Consider the following 16,466-nt stretch of genomic DNA (forward strand, 5'->3'; position numbering starts at 1 on the left):
CAGTACTCTTTCCTGCCATGGCAGGGGGTCGGACTAGATAATCTGCTCAGGTCCCTTCTGACCCTAGAAACTATGAAACTATAAGAAAGGATCCAGTTTAAAAAAGAACAACTTATTAGGATGGAAAAGCTGTTCTTGATCATTTGTATTTTTAAAAAAGGATGTGTTATACTCGAGTCACAATAACATATAATTTAGTGTATTAAACAATTTCTCTTTTCAGGCTTTAAATGCAACTAACACAACCTCTAAAATCCTCCACAACCTCTAAAAGAGCATCCTAAATTCCTATAACATATCTTAGAGTGAAAACTTTTGTTTACAGATTTTGTTTATTTTTTTATTTTGGTTTTTGTGGTGCTTACAATATGATTTCTCTTGAATTTTCGTATTATTAATCACACTCAGTTACTGGGAAATCTGAAACCAAATCCTGTTTGCTTTCCCTACTCAGGTAACCCGCTTGGAGCCCATGGACTTCTTGCTTAAAGAATTATTCACGTGAGTAAGGCAAGCAGAATTAGGGCCTATGTTTTAAACAGGGGTAGCCAACCTGCTGCACATAAGTGGCATGAGCAGGTTGTGTGTGTGGCACACAGCAAATCAGGGAGGGGGCAACACAACAGTAGATAGGGCAGGAAGCAGAAAAAAGAAGCAGAGTGGGCAGGGAGCAAAGGGCAGAAAGCAGAAAACAGAGATGGAACCTCAGGAGGTCATCTAGTCCACCCCCTGCTCAAAGCAGGACCATCTCCAACTAGATCATCCCAGCCAAGGTTTTGTTCAGCTGGATCTTAAAAACCTCTAAGAATGGAGATTCCACAACCTCTCTGGGTAAAGTTACATTGTAAAGCATTATGAGGTGCTTTACTACCCTCATAATGAGAAAGTTTTTCCTAATATCTAACCTAAACTTCCCTTGCTGCAACTTGGGACCATTGCTTCATGCTCTGTCATCTGCCACCACTGAGAACAGTCTAGTTCTAACCTCTTTGGAACCTCCCTTCAGGTAGTTGAAGGCTGGCATTAGTTTTTTTCTTTTTTTGCAACAAGGGCACACTTTTGGCTCATATTTAGCTTCTTGTCCACTGTAACTCCCAGGGCCTTTTCTGCAGAGCTGTTACTTAGCCATTCAGTCTCTAGCCTGTACCACTGCATGGGATTGTTGTGTCCTAAGTGCAGGACTTTGCACTTATCTTTATTGAACCTCATGAGATTTCTTTTGGTCCAGTCCTCCAATCTCCAGTTTGTCAAAGTCTTTCTGAATCCTTGCCACACTCTCCAGAATATCCACTACTCCCCCTGCCCCTTCTCCTCTCCCCCCCAGCTAGGTGTCATCTGTAAACTTGCTGAGGGTGCACTGCATTCCATATTTCAGGTTATTGGTGAAGATATTGAATAAAACCAGCCCCGGGCCCAACCTCTGGTGCATTCCACTTGATACCAGATGCCAACTAGACGCTGAGCCATTGATTAGTACCCTCTGAGCTTGATAATCCATCCAGTTTTCTATCCACCTTACAGTCCATTTATCCACTCCATACTTCCTTCGCTTGCTTGCGAGAATGTTGTGGAAGATGTATCAAAAGCTTTGCTGAAGTCAAGGTATATCACGTCCACGGCTCTCCATGCCTCCACAGAGCCAGTCGTTTTATCATAGAAGGCGATCAGGTTGGCCAGGGCATATCTTGCCCTTGGTGAATCCATGTTGACTGTTCTTAATTAATTACCACTTTCTCCTCCAAATACTTAGAAATGGATTTCTGCTGACTTCTCTGTAGTACCCCAAATCCTCCTCCTTTTCATCCTTAAAGATGGGCACTATATTTGCCCTTTTTCAAACATCTGGGACCTTTCCCAATCACTATGAGTTTTCAAAGATAATGGCCAGTGACTCTGCAGTCACACTGACCAACTTCCTCAGCACCCTTGGGTGCATTGCATCCAGCTCCATGGATTTACATACATCTAAGCTTTTCTAACTAGTCCCCAATCTGTTCTTTCACCACAGCTGCTCACCTCCACCCTAAACTCTGGGGCCAGGTGCAGTAATCTGGGAGCTGGCCTTGCCTGTGAAGACTGAGGTGAAAAAGACATTAAGTACTTCAGCCTTTTCCACATCATCTGTCACCTAGCTGCCTCTCCCATTCAGTCAGGGATACACACTTTCCCTGACCTTCCTCTTGTCCCTGACATACTTGTAGAAACCCTTCTTGTTACCCTTCACATCCCTCACTACCTGCAACTCCCAATTGCGCTTTGGCCTTCCTGATTTCATCCCTTCATGCCCAAGCAATAGTCTTATACTCCTCCCTAGTTGTTTAGCCAAGTTTCCACTTCTTGTAAGCTTACTTTTCATGTTTTAGGCAACTGAAGAATTCCCTGCTAAGCCAAACTGGTCTTCTGCCACACTTGCTAGTCTTCCTGTGCGCTGGATGGCTTGTTCCTACACCCTCAGTGGGGGTTTTTTGTTTTTTTTTAAATGAGTCCAGGAGAGCTGGTTGTCTTTTCCCCTCAGATTGGCCTCCCAGGGATCCTGCCCATTAGTTCCCTGAGTGAGTCTGAAATCTGCTTTTCTGAAGCCCAGGGTCCTTACTCTGCTGCTATCCTTTCTGCTTTTCCTCAGGATCCTGAATTCAAATCATTTCATGGTCGCTGCTATCCAAGTTGTCATCTACTTCTACATTCCCCGCCAATTCTTCTCTGTTTGTGACCAGCAGGTCAAGAAGACCATGACCCCTAGTTGGCCTCTCCAACTTTTGCACCAGTGTTTGTGATGTAGTGAGATAGCACTTTTTCTGGGACAACTGGAGCTAATTCCAGTTAACTGCCATTTGAGATGCATGACAAAAGACTGCCCCCCAGGAGTCAAACCTGGGACAATCAGACCTTAGATAAACTAGTCTTTGCTTTTAGCCTGAGAGAGGAGTGCCTGCCCCAGATTTGTACAATCTTGCTACCTTCTTTTCACAGTCATTTAAAAGCCTGATCAGCTGAAAAAGAAGTCTTGGAAGAGGCACAGTTTTTCTAGTGGAAGCAACTCAGCCTTCTGGCTAAGATCAAGAAAGGCCGCGGGCTTCTGAACCTCAAGACCTTCAGGGCTGGGACTTGTATGTAGGATGCCTGCCCGAATTTGGGGAGTATCCGAAGCCTGAGACCAATGGCTCTGGGAAGGAGGATACTTGCCCAGCAGCATTCCCTTTAAGCTGTGCAGTGTGTGCAGCCGCATTCATGGCACACTGCTAGGCACACCTGTGCAGCTGCGCACACCGTGCAGCTTAAAGGGAATGCTATTGCCCAATGACAGAGCCACACAGCCTTGGCGATTCAGTTTTGCTCAGTGAAATTTTGGAACTTGACTGTTAGGCTTTGTCCAATTGAATTTGGAACTGATTTGACCTTGTTAAAAAAAATAAAGAACCATCAATATGTCGTTTGTATCTATTTCAGATTTAAATGAAAAATTAACGGGGAAAAATACTCAGCAGCACTTAATACACCATATTTTGCAATATTTTCTCCTCATCTAGATTTTCTATACCAAAATATGTAGACAGAGACGGAAAAGAAAAAGGAAATAAAAATGGAAAAGTTAGAATCCACCTGTAAATTGTAATTCGGATCTAAAGCAGACTGACAGCAGTTACAATTCCATACCAGTTGGTGATCAATGCTGTCTCCATGAAATGAAATGAAGGTTTACTCCCATTCCTAATGAATAGAAGTCCTTAGTGACCTGAGGAAGGGCACTTGATGCCTGAAAGCTTTTCCAAGAGCTCTTCCAACTGCACAGTTACTTTAGTCCAATAAAATATATCACAAAAAAGCCTCACCTCTCAGTAAAAAGTCATTATTGCATTTGACACTAATTGGCACATTTAATGATACTCCCTGTAGAAAGGCTAAGGATAGACCAGACATTGAAGACTGAGCCAATGCCTCACCGTACTTGTGATCACCTAGGTTTAAGTCTGAAGCATATTAACAGTGAAGTTTAAATGGACTTGTTTGTACTATACCCATTTTCTCTGTGGCTAAGGGACTTCAGCTTTCAGTGATTTTGGGGGGAGCTTTTCACAGCATTACATTTGCTAAGAATACGGTCAACTTTCCTTTCTAAAAATTTGTCTCCTGATTACACCCTGTTTACTTTACAGTTACAGTATTGCAACTATGGTCAAAGAGATCAGGGAACAAAAACCGCTTGCCTAAATTACAATGCTTGCCTAAGTTATGGCACTGTTGAATTCATCTCCATGTGTCTAATTCTGTCTTAAACTAGTGATCGATTACTGCTTTTTGCCACAGGATTAGTTCCGTCTGCCTGCTGAGTGTCCCCAGTAGCTACTGAAATAACTCAAAATTGAAAGCTCTCAGCACCTCTCAGGATCAGGCCCGTAATCTCCATGTAAACAAATACAGAGAATATCTGTCCATCTTGAAGAAAGGATTTAGAGTGGTGTCAAAGAGCACTGATAGTGCATGTAGATTATAGATAATATAATCCTTTAGGTTTGGTATACAGTCTTTTTAGCTGGATATCATCTTAATCTCCAAGAAAAAAGGTATGCTCATTTAGAAAAGAGATTAGAAATACCAGTATTTCTAATCAGTAGATTGCAAAGTCCCAACTGCTGTGTCTATTTCACTGTTTAAAATAAAAGATTTCCTGCAGTCTTTTAAAATAAATACACAAGTAATCAAACATAATATTGTTTATACTTCCATATTGGCTAATCAGTCCAGGACTGTGCAAAGAAAGTGATTAGCTTGGTATTTCTTTGATGATAGCAAGCCATTATTTTTTCATATAAAGCACTCATGCAGCTATAAACATCTAACAGGTAGGTGAATGCACCTATGTTAAAAACTAACTAATTTATATGTATGCTTTGAACTTCATACCATTTGTCAGCTCTTGACTGCACTGAATCACTGAAAATATACATTACTGGAAATAAACGATCTAAACAGTAATTTCTTCAGGTTTTAAGAAGTAAAATATTAATGTGCAGCACATATTATCACACCATATTTCATGACAGGTGTGAGAGGACATCATAAGTGAAATGGTTAGCCAGTTAATTTTACCATCTTCTGAAAAAATAAATTCCTGGAACCTTAAAATTTACGTATGGCTTTATAGCCATTTGTCCATATATTCCTCTAGCTTCATAAAAATATAAGTAATAAAACTCAGTTACACCTGTTCAACACAAAAATGTATTTTATGGAAACATGAGATGCCAGTTAATTTTGCAGCTAATAAATAAATGTTATTAGTGATATCTTTAATTTTTACAAAAATAAAGTTCATATTCTCAACGTTTACTTTCTGAAATGTCTATTATGAAATACAAAGGTTTAAGTAACTTGTCATTATTTCATCAAGACGCTTTTTTTCCTGTTCTGAGCATTTGTCAACATCCATGTGTCAGAAATTCAGTTTGTTTCAAAGAGCTGTTAGATTTTTTAGTGACTATTCCAAAGTGTAACAAGGCAACTGAAATCTGAAGAGCTTTATGGGCCAAATTTTGCTTCCCATTCTAGTGGATAATGATGTAATGAAATTCATTATTATGCAAAAGGACAGCCTAATATATCCTATGTACTTCTTAAACAGGACTTAATACTGCACCGACTTTGTTGTGCTGAACAAGCAGAATGTAGTCCTGTGTGTTTGTGAGCTACATTCGCAAAAGTTTACACCACTGACCTTCATTACCTTCTGCATCCTCTTTTATGGATATTATAGTCAACATGTTGAGCCTGAACCTGCAGATCAACTGTGTCAATTGAAGGATAAAGGCTTGAATGCTCTTCAGATTTGTCTCGATATTTTATAAAATACACAGCTGGTTTACATCAGGGGTTGTCAGCTGCGGGTATGCGTACCATCCCGCACTGCTGCGCAGGTGCCACCTACCTGGATAGACACAGGGGCAGGGGAAGCTCTCATGCAGCACCCACCACTGCTCCATGTCCGGCCGCACACCCCCCCTTCTGTCCCCACCCTTAACATCCGGCCTCCAGGGATACACTGATTTAAAAGGTTGAAAGCCCCTGGTTTAAGAAATTATGATCGTGATCTTAATTGTGAGCGTGCTCAAGAAGCAGAGGTGGGGGGGGGTGTCATGTTACACTAGGGTTCAGAATAGATGTTACATTTGCCCCTGAATCAATTATGCCTGTTTGTCCTGGAACAAAAACATTGCAGGATTGGCATGTACACATATCACTCTTCTAATCAGGGTTTAGTGAGTGACTAAATACAGTGCCACTTTTCTGCTATTGATTCAGTGATACAATTCCAAGACAACTGTACTGTTGTACTTCACAATAACCCAGGATAAACTGTTACTACCTCTTATCCAGGGAACTTTATTAGGATTTATCCCAGGACAACAGACAGTCATCTGTACAACTGTACTTTGTCCCAGGATAAAATGGCTTATCTTGGAATACATGTGATATTTGTTTGCAGCCTAGGTATTGTATAAACACAAAGAAAGGGAACAACTCAAGTATTTACTCTTGGTTCCCAAAAGGCTTCCCATCTGGAGAGACAAACACTAGGCAAAGAGCAGAATGGAATATAGCATATTCAAAATCCCCTGATCCTCCAGGCCACATCTTCTTCCATGCACTGTGGTCTTGTTGACTTCACCAGGACTCTGCACAGAGCACAATGTGAAACGTGGATATCTGGTAGCGTAAGAGCCATAATGCTCTGAAGTTTGATAAGTTGTTAGTTCTAGTATATATTTTTTTCTTTTATGTTTTATTATTTAAATTCAGTCCTTCCTAAATGCTTTTAACCCTTACCTTTTATTTATACATGTCATTGCATTTAAATCTAGGCTTTTCCTGTTTTAATTTACAATATAATTGTAACTAGCTGACTCAATTCTCCAAACCAGACCTGATTAATCCACAAACCACCATACCATCTAGGTAAATCTGAATATTTCAAAGGCTCATTTCTTCCATTCCTATTCAAGGAGTGGAGTATTTCAGAGGGACTGTCCATTGGAGGAAGGGCTGAAATCAGTGAGTTTTGCTATTGACCTCAATGGGAACAGATCCATAGAGGTTGGATCTAACTTGTTCTTGTCACAGAAGTTTGAGGATGACAGAATTAGACCCCAGGTTTCTGTCTAATAGGTCTTTTCCATCTAATTTAGCTTTGATTTAGTGAATATCTTTAATTGTTTTTGAGATCATTGTGGGAAAATACTTTCTGATGTCACCCTCACCTACACAGCTTTTCTAATTTCTCAGGTATCACTTATTGTTTACAGTTGTGGTTAAATGTTCACTGCCAGTGGCATCAGCAGCAGTCCCTCAATACAAGAATGACAGTATTCCAGTAAGTAGGGAGGTCAGTGGGCACATCTATATGAGATGCTTTACTGCGCAGGAGTATAGTTTACGGTGCAGTAGGCATATGCATCTACACGTACACGTTTACTGCACAGTAAACCTCGCTAATCACAAATAAATTTACTATCTGCAAATACAAATAGCAAATGTACCTTTCATTAATAACAGCACAGTAGCACTCATATAGATGCCTGACTGGCCACCAGGTGGTAGGAGATTGCTCCCTATCCTTAGAAGCTGCCTACTACTGGGGTGGGCTCTGCCACCAGAGCCTGGGCCAGGACTATGTCCCCCTGCCATGGCAGTAGGGAGCTCCAGGCTCCCTGCTCCAAGATCACAGTTGGGTAGTGGGGGCTGGAAGATACTTATCTCTCAGCTCCTACTTCACCATCATGATCACGGTCTGGGAGACCTTTATTTTCCAATGCCAGCCTTGCAACCACAGAGTTGGCATTGGGAGATAAGGATCGCCCACCCTGAGCCCTGTGACCATGGAGATCCTTATCTCCCAGCACCACGGTTGTAGAGCTGGTGCTGGGAGTTCCCTGGTGGCAGGGGCTGGGGAGCCTATTCCACACCCAGCTCTGCACTCATGGAGTTGAGCAGGGAACAAGCTCCCCAGCTTCCACTCCACAGGGACTGGGAACTGTTCTGATCAGAGGCAGGCCCCAGCCCCATGCCCCAATCGGGTGATTTGCTGGTGGAGCTGCTAGCAGTGAGGTAGCTGCTAGCTGCCCCACCGGTGGATCAGGGCAGGGGCCTGGGACCTGCCCTTCTCCTGCAGCTTTCCAAGTCCTTTGCCCCTCACTGGAGAGCTGTGGTCAGGAGCTCCAGGCAGCCCCTGGGGAAAGGGTGTAATATCCCAGCCCTGGTGCTCCCTGCCAACCCCTGGGCTAGCAGGGGAAGGGGGAGCTAGAGCGCTCCCTGGTGGTGGCAGGGGCCCATTGCAGGGTTCCAGGAAGCAGAATCAGTTTGATGCCATTAGGAGCAAATCTGCTCCCACTTTCTTGCATGTGTAGATGCCTGTCCAGAAGCATTTAGTCTCCAATAGTTTACTCATGAGTAAACTGATCCCAGATCATATGCATGTGTAGACGCACCCAGCGAGTCTATAGATGACCAAAGAAACTGATCAGACATCTGTATGTTTGACTGCAGATGTTTCAGACGGCTCCAGGAGGAAGGAGTACATTCTGATGATGTCATGTCACAGATATCAGACCTGTGTGAGGTTAGCTGTTACAGTACATTGTTCTACATCAGCCACCAACTCCTGTTTTCCTCATGCTAATTAATGTCTCTGTGACATAAGACCATTTAGTAAGAGGTATATACCTTTTAAGAAAATACAACAAACAGATATCACAACAGAATCCTCGATGAAGATCTATAGCATCTCAAATGCTATTAATGTTCTAAGAGAAAGAAATAGTACACAGGTAAAAACTGAAATGGCTTCCATAACTGTTTCACAAATCCATTTCCTGCCATTAAAATATACCAGTAGCAGAGGTAATTACTTTGGTCCTACAGAGTATGTCCTTCCTGATCTTAGTAGTCATTCTAAAAAACAGAAGTTAAAAATGAAAAGGAAATATACAGCTACAGTTTACTTTCTTAAATTTAAAAATGTCGATATAAATTTCCAGTAGCATAGTGACAGGGGTCAGGAAGGGGCCACGCCTCTGGGTGCCAGCCTGGAGCTTCCAGGCTTGGCAATCAGCTACCAGGAGAACCCTCCCTCCCCCACTCGGTGATCGGCTGCAGACAAGGGGGTGCAAATGGAAGCATTGGCCCCTGGGCCCTGGAGACCCATGCTATGCTACTGTAAATTTCCATTAGAATAACTGCCTAATCAACTGGCCTACCATTCCTTCCAGGATTCCTTCTGGCAATTGGCCAGATTAGCTAGGTTTTAGACAGTACAGTTGGTCCTGAATCCTTTATTCACAAGTAGAACCATTGTCTACAAAACCTTAGTTTCCACATCTGTATCTCAGCGCCATCTGACTCTCCAGGCATCTTATTGTTACAATGTCTAGTCTCAGTGTCCAGGTCTCCATGCTAGTAACAACCTACTTGTTAAATGTCCAGAAACTGCATAGCACTGATAGCTGGCACCAAATCACACAGGTTAGACTGGAAGCAACTAGCTTAGTGGTTCTCAGTAATATGCAAACACTTAAGTTTCAATCCTGCACTCCACTCCTGTAAAAATATTACTTAAACTAACTGGAGTTCTCTGAGATGTGTTGTCCATGTTTGTTCCATTCCTGCATGCTTCTACATCCCTACAGATCAGAATGTTTTGATCAGCCATGCCCACTGATCCATACCTGTACCCTAGCTGCTCTCACGTCTGTCATCCTGAGAACATTAAAATGGAGGATCTGACCAAATACCTCTAATTTTCTTCAGCAAACAAAATCCAGGAAGTGGACCTGTATATTAGGAAGATGGAACATATAGGCAACACATTTTGAAGAACGCTGGATACTGTAACTTGGAAAACTCCTTTGCTTTGAGTGGTAGTCTGCAAGTATTCTACTTCTAGGGACTCCCAAGCAGTGGTCTCAAGGAGGTGAGATATCACAGTCTTATGAGAGTTGGGATTAAAGAACCACCTTGCAAAAGCAAATATAAGCTCTTGCTGCCTTTTCTATAGCACAATGATTCATAAAGGTCCTAAAGGTGACTGGATCCTAAATGAAAGTGCCATGATAGCTTGAGGCCTGGGAGTGATAGCTTGGCAATTTGTTCTCCAAAGAATATCTAATTGGATATTCTTGGGAAGAAAGAGCTTTTCTTTCTATTCCTTGGGCATAAGTTATGAATACGTTAGCTGATATTCCAAATATTTTATATCAATTAAATAGACAATGCCTTTGCCATATCTATACTAATATAAGGCTTAGGTAAGAAAATGGTGAGAAGCAAGGAAAGAAAGTGGGTAAATTAACTGTCTAATTATTTAATTCTGATACCATAACTTTTGGAATGAATTGACGACAAGTCAGAAAAGAGGCATTGCCTCTATGAAAATGTGTGTATATGGTGCATCTGCCATTAAAATTCCCAGCATTCAACATATCAATGGGATAGTGACTAGAAATGAGTCTCTCTCAGAAAGGTGTTGTAGCTGGCATTTGGCTAATGCTGCAAATGGAGGACTCAGGAGACTTGCTACTTCTGTGTTTAAATCTTACAAAGAAGGAAATTCTCTGATCAGAGGAAATATCTGTAATAATCCCTTTAAAAATATTGACACTTCAAGGTGTGAAAACGTTATGTTATTCTCAGCATGTAGATGAAAAACAGACACAGCATCCAGAAAAGCCATTCTGAAGCCTATAGGAAGACCAAAGAGTTTAAATGAAAATAGAGAGTCTAAAATAAAAGGATCATTTGTTAAAAGTGCTGATACATAATGCTTGTGGGCATAGGCCATAATTTTCTTCTACATGACCTTGTGTGTAGTAGCTTTTAACAGAATCTTTTCTTCCATTAAGTAAAATATTTTTATTGCTCTCTGGAGCAAGTTTTCATCATGAATATTCAGATAGAGATCATCCACACCACACTTTTCTGGGAGCATAAAGCTGAGTGAAGTGTGTTCCTTCTATATTGAGAAATTAAATAGATTAGAGATAATGGAATTTGGAATTTCAAGAGATAAAAGATATAGGAACAAAATATTTGAGCCAAGGAGAAAGCAATTATGATCATTGCCTAATTATATTTGATCTTTCTTAAAATTCTTGGTATCAAGGAAATTAATGGTTATATATACATTAGCTTTCCTAACCACAGGATTAGAAAAACATTTGGTACAGACCCCAACTGCTGACTCCACTCAAGCAAAAGATTTTGGATTTCTCATTTACCTCTATAGTGGGGTAAATCCTTGGAATAGCTGATGAACAATTAAAATGTTCATTGAAAATTCGGGAGCAGATAAGCATCTGCCCAAGTGATCCACTAGAGACTCAAGGCACCCATTGGAAAATGCCAGCTCTTAGCTTTCAGTTATTTTTTTTACTACAGAAAAAAGAGCAATTTTTCTATTGCAAAAAACTTGGAAAAACCACAACAGGTCAGAATGTTTTCACACTATGGCTTGCTACTTGAAATCTCTGGGTTTATGTGAATGTGACAGGAGTATCTCTACTGGAGCCTTTCTATTGGTGGCTCCGCCCTTCTGTTATGGGCTAACTGCCTGCTTACTCACCTGCCACACCTTGACCTTAATTGATTAATTGACTGATGTAATTAGCAGGAGGCTGCCCACTTTATGCGCCCTGGTGCCAGGTGGTGCTATCTGTGGCTCCTTTTCCACCCCTACACGGCAGCCCAAGCCTCGCAGATGGCACTGATGTAGTTTTTGACCTGGACCCTGTTGTGGCTTGGCCCTCTCCTTTATCTCCTTGGGGGCTTCTCACTGCCACCCCCCTTGCTCTGGGGCTCCTCACTGCCCCCCTTGCTCTGGGGCTGGGGTCAATGCACCCCAAACGCTGTGCCTTCTCTGGCACCAGGGTCCCCACGCTACTGTGGAGCTCCTATGAGGCCTCCTCCAACCCCTAATAGCCTCACCCGGTCCTCCGATTAAAACTGTAAACACAAAAACCCAAAGCCCCTGGGCTATAACATAAAAAACTAGACCATCCGGCCAAACAGCATTCAATCCCTACCAGGAAAACGCTCCAACCCCAGCAGCGACCAGAGGATGCTCACCCAGTCAGAGTTCTCCCCTCTGTTTGTACTAGCCGAGCTCCTCCTCCCTTAGTCGCCAGAGGGGAACTGCCCTCCTGGCCTCCTGCCTGGGCTTATATGGGCCAGGCCCTGCCCCTTCCTGTCAGCTGGCCCCACTGGTTACCCTAGCAACCAGCACCTGTGACTTTGGCTGCCCTGGTGACTGGCAGCTGAGCCTCCCCCTTCTTGCCACTAGGGCCTCTCCCGAGCTGTTCCTCTGCTCTCAGGCGCAGCGCACCTGAGTGCTCTGCGACACACCTCCCCCCCTTAACTCCCGACTCACTGAGCTGAGTGCTCATTCTCCCCTGGTGCTCCATCCATCTGGTGCACTCCTCTCAGCTCTTTCCCAGGTTCTGGCCATGGCATACCTCTCTGACGGGGGCGGCTGGTACATCACTGCAGTTGTTGGGGGTCTGCCTTCCTGTCACCCCTCTGTTTTTCTTCCTTATCCGGTATTCTCCTGTTCTACTTGGCCCCACTTCTTCCTCATATTGTCTCGAGAGGAAGTCAGCATTTCCGTTTTTGGTTCCAGGGTGGTGTTTTACCTCAAAACAATACTGCTGCAGACTAAGGGCCCATCTCATCAGCCTTATATTATACTTCTTTATGCTCTGCAGCCAGTGCAGGGGCGCGTGGTCGGTAACCAAGGTGAACCGCCGCCCTAACAAATAATATCGCAGTGTCTCAATATCCCACTTTATCACCAGACACTCTTTCTCCACTGTGGCATAACTTTGTTCTGGGGGGTGTAATTTTCTACTTATGTACGCTATAGGGTGTTCTTCTTCTCTTTCTTTCTGTACCAACACAGCTCCGATAGCCACATCTGACACATCGGTCTGCACCAGGAAAGGTTTACTGAAATCCGGAGTATACAAGAGCGGTTGTAGGCACAGCACGTCCTTCACAGCTCGGAATGCCTCTTCCACTTCTGATGTCCATTTCACTTTGGTTAGAGCCCCGCTTTTATCATGTTTGTCAATGTAATGTACCACTACATCCACAAAGCGGAATATAAACTTTCTGTAATAACCGGCCAGTCCCAGGAAAGCCCTCCTTTTCTTTTTAGTACGGGGTGCTTGATATTTCTGCACTCCTCCACTTTGCTCAACAAAGGTCTCACTTTCCCGCTTCCTACTAGGAACCCCAGGTATTGCATTTCCTTTTTCCCTACCATACATTTCTTTGGGTTGGCTGTTAGCCCAGCCCTTCTTAAATCTCACAGTACTGCCCTCAGTGCGGTGAGCTGCTCAGCCCAGCCCTCTGTGTATATCACGATGTCATCAATGTATGCCATGGCGTAACCCCCATGGGGAGCCAAAACTCTGTCCATTAATCGCTGGAATGTGCCCACAGCTCTGTGCAATCCAAATGACATTTGTCGAAATTGAAAAAGACCCCACGGAGTGGTGAACGCTGTTTTTTCCTGATCTTTGTGGGCCACTGGGACCTGCCAGTAGCCTTTGGTCAAGTCTAATGTGGAGATGTAGTTAGTTTGCCCGATGCTCTCCACCAGTTCATCTACTCGTGGCATCGGATAGGCGTCAAACTTAGCCACTACATTTACCTTCCAGTAGTCAACAGAGAGGCGGATTTTTCCATCAGGCAAAATGATGGGGCTCTGCCAGTCGCTGTGAGATTTGCAGATAATACCCTTCTCCAGCATCGTTATAATCTCTGCTCTTATCAGGTCTTGGAGTCACTGGGGGATCCGTCTCCCAATTCTCACGTACTACCAGGCCCGGAAGAGTTTTTATCTGGTGCACCACGCCCCGGGCTTCTCCAGGGGTTCCCTGGAACACGTCTTCATACTCCTTGACCAACTTGGCAGCCTGTCTTCTCTGGACTTCCGACAGTCGCCCGGCCAGTTCTACGTCCCCCAGCCAACTTTCTCTGTTAACGTAGGTCCCAATTCCAACTCTTCAGGATGAGGGGCTAAATACATACAGTCCCAGTCTTCCCACCTCTTCAACATATTGACATGGTCTACTTGCCTCTTTTTCTTCTTATCGGTCTGGTACACTTCATAATCCACGGGCCGCATTTAGCATATGACCTCGTAGGGCCTCTGCCACCGAGCAAGTAACTTGCTCTCGCTGTCTGGCAGCAAAACCAACACGCTGTCCCCCACATGGAATCTCCTTTCCTGGGCGCCTCAGTTGTAATGCTGCGCTTGTCATTGCTGGGCTTCTCGAAGATTTCCCACGAGCATGTTCCGGGCCGCTTCAAGGTGTTTCCGCAGTTGGATCATGTATTGAAGGACGTTCTGGTCTCTATTCTGCTGTTCCTCCCAACCCTCCTTAATTAGGTCCAGAATTCCTCTTGGTTGCCGGCCATACAACAACTCAAACGGTGAGAACCCAGTCGAGGCCTGGGGTGCTTCTCTTACTGCAAACAAAGGTGGTATCATTTTCTCCCAATTCTGCGGGCTCTCAACCATGAACTTTTTCAACATTTAGTTCAGTGTCTGATTAAAACGTTTCACAAGCCCATCCATTTGGGGATGATATACGGCTGTCTTCAGATGTTTGATCCCCAAGGTTTTACTCACTGCTTCAAACACACAAGATGTAAAGTTCGTTCCTTGATCAGTCAGTATTTCCTTAGGAAGTCCTACTTGGGAGAATGTCTTTAACAGCTCATTCACCACATTCGGTGCAGACACTGTCCACATCAGTACTGCTTCCGGGTACCTAGTCACATAGTCTAATAGCACTAGTATATATTGGTTCCCCGTGCTACTGCAGGGAAGTGGCCCCATGATGTCCACCGCTACGCTCTCAAAGGGGACCTTTACCAGAGGCATTGGAATAAAAGGAGCCTTTGGGGGCAGCCTTGGGTTCACTTTCTGGCAGACGGGACATGAAGCACAATATCGTGTGACTTCCCGCACCAGTCCTGGCCAAAAAACCTTGCCCAGATGCGTGCCTCTGTTTTGTCCTGGCCCAAATGCCCACCCATGGAGAGCTCATGAGCCACTTTCAATAAGGCCCGTTGGTATCGCCGCAGGACCAACAGCTGAGCGACCTCCCCTCCTTCTGGTTTCCCTTGCTCAATCCGGTATAGGAGGCCATTTCTTACCTTGAACCTTGGGGTTGCCCTCATCAGTTCCAATCCCAATACCTTGTTGTTTCTTCAAGCGAGGTGTTCCTGTAGTGCCAACAGGAAATCCATCTCTTGATTCTGTTCTAGCTGAAAATGCTCGTCTTCCCACAAATGGGCAACATCCACCCTTTGTTCAGCTTCCTCTGTTCAGTTTCACCCGTGAAACCCTCCGTGGTCTCCTTGCGCCTCACACTAACTATCTCTTCTAGCAACTCGAGCCAGTCGCAGTCCAGTACTACTGAGTAGGGTAAATGTTCTGAGACCCCCACTAGCATCCAGCAGGTCTTGTTGCCTATTCATAGAGTGACCCTCACCCTGTCAAAAACGAGGGCATCCCTGCACCAGCACTGCGTCCTCACGTGGTTCCCTCTTTCCCTCTCTCTTGTTGGTAGTACATCGCTCCTGACCACCGTCTGCTGTGAGCCCAAGTCCAGTATAGCTATGACTCTTTCCCCCTCTACTACTACTTCTGTCAACAGTGCGGGGGCTCATCTCCTGCCTTGGGATCGACTCGGGCTCCATAGCCACACAGTCCTACCTGCATCATCGGCGGGGGTCAGGTGCTTTCAATCACGGCGGATAACAGGGTCTGTTGCCTTTTGGCTTAATCCAGTAGGCCTTGCACTGTTCAATGTAATTGATCCAATGCTTGTTCCTTCCTCCGATGGGCCCAAGGGCTCTCTTCTTTACATGGGCGAACCAGCGTCTTATGATGCATGCTGCCATATAAAGTCTTCTCGGCCAATGCACCATTGTGACAGGAGTATCTCTACTGGAGCCTTTCTATTGGTGGCTCCGCCCTCCTTTTATGGGCTAACTGCCTGCTTACTCACCTGCCACACCTTGATCTTAATTGATTAATTGACTGATGTAATTAGCAGGAGGCTGCCCACTTTATGCATCCCGGTACCAGGTGGCGCTATCTGTGGCTCCTTTTCCACCCCTACACTGCAGCCCAAGCCTCACAGATGGCACTGATGTAGTTTTTGACCTGGACCCTGTTGTGGCTTGGCCCTCCCTTTATCTCCTTGGGGGCTTCTTGCTGCCACCCCCTTTGCTCTGGGGCTCCTCACTGCCCCCCTTGCTCTGGAGCTCCTCACTGCCCCCCTTGCTCTGGAGCTGGGGTCAATGCACCCCAAACGCTGTGCCTTCTCTGGCATCAGGGTCCCCATGCTACTGTGGAGCTCCTATGAGGCCTCCTCCAACCCCTAATAGCCTCACCTGTTCCTCCG

The 16,466-nt window shown here is 44.5% G+C and overlaps 1 long non-coding RNA gene across 1 annotated transcript in view; it reads left to right on the forward strand.

The window, feature by feature from the left end:
• Nucleotides 1–16,466, forward strand: part of LOC109308389 — a 69,976-nt gene that overhangs the window by 16,607 nt on the left and 36,903 nt on the right. Inside the window, exon 3 of the long non-coding RNA XR_002100598.1 lies at nt 455–501. This is a non-coding gene — a long non-coding RNA (uncharacterized LOC109308389). The remainder of the gene's footprint in view (nt 1–454; nt 502–16,466) is intronic.

The sequence above is a fragment of the Crocodylus porosus genome, unplaced genomic scaffold (genome assembly GCF_001723895.1).
Source record: "Crocodylus porosus isolate Cpor-Errol unplaced genomic scaffold, CroPor_comp1, whole genome shotgun sequence".
NCBI classification, from domain to species: Eukaryota; Metazoa; Chordata; order Crocodylia; family Crocodylidae; genus Crocodylus; species Crocodylus porosus.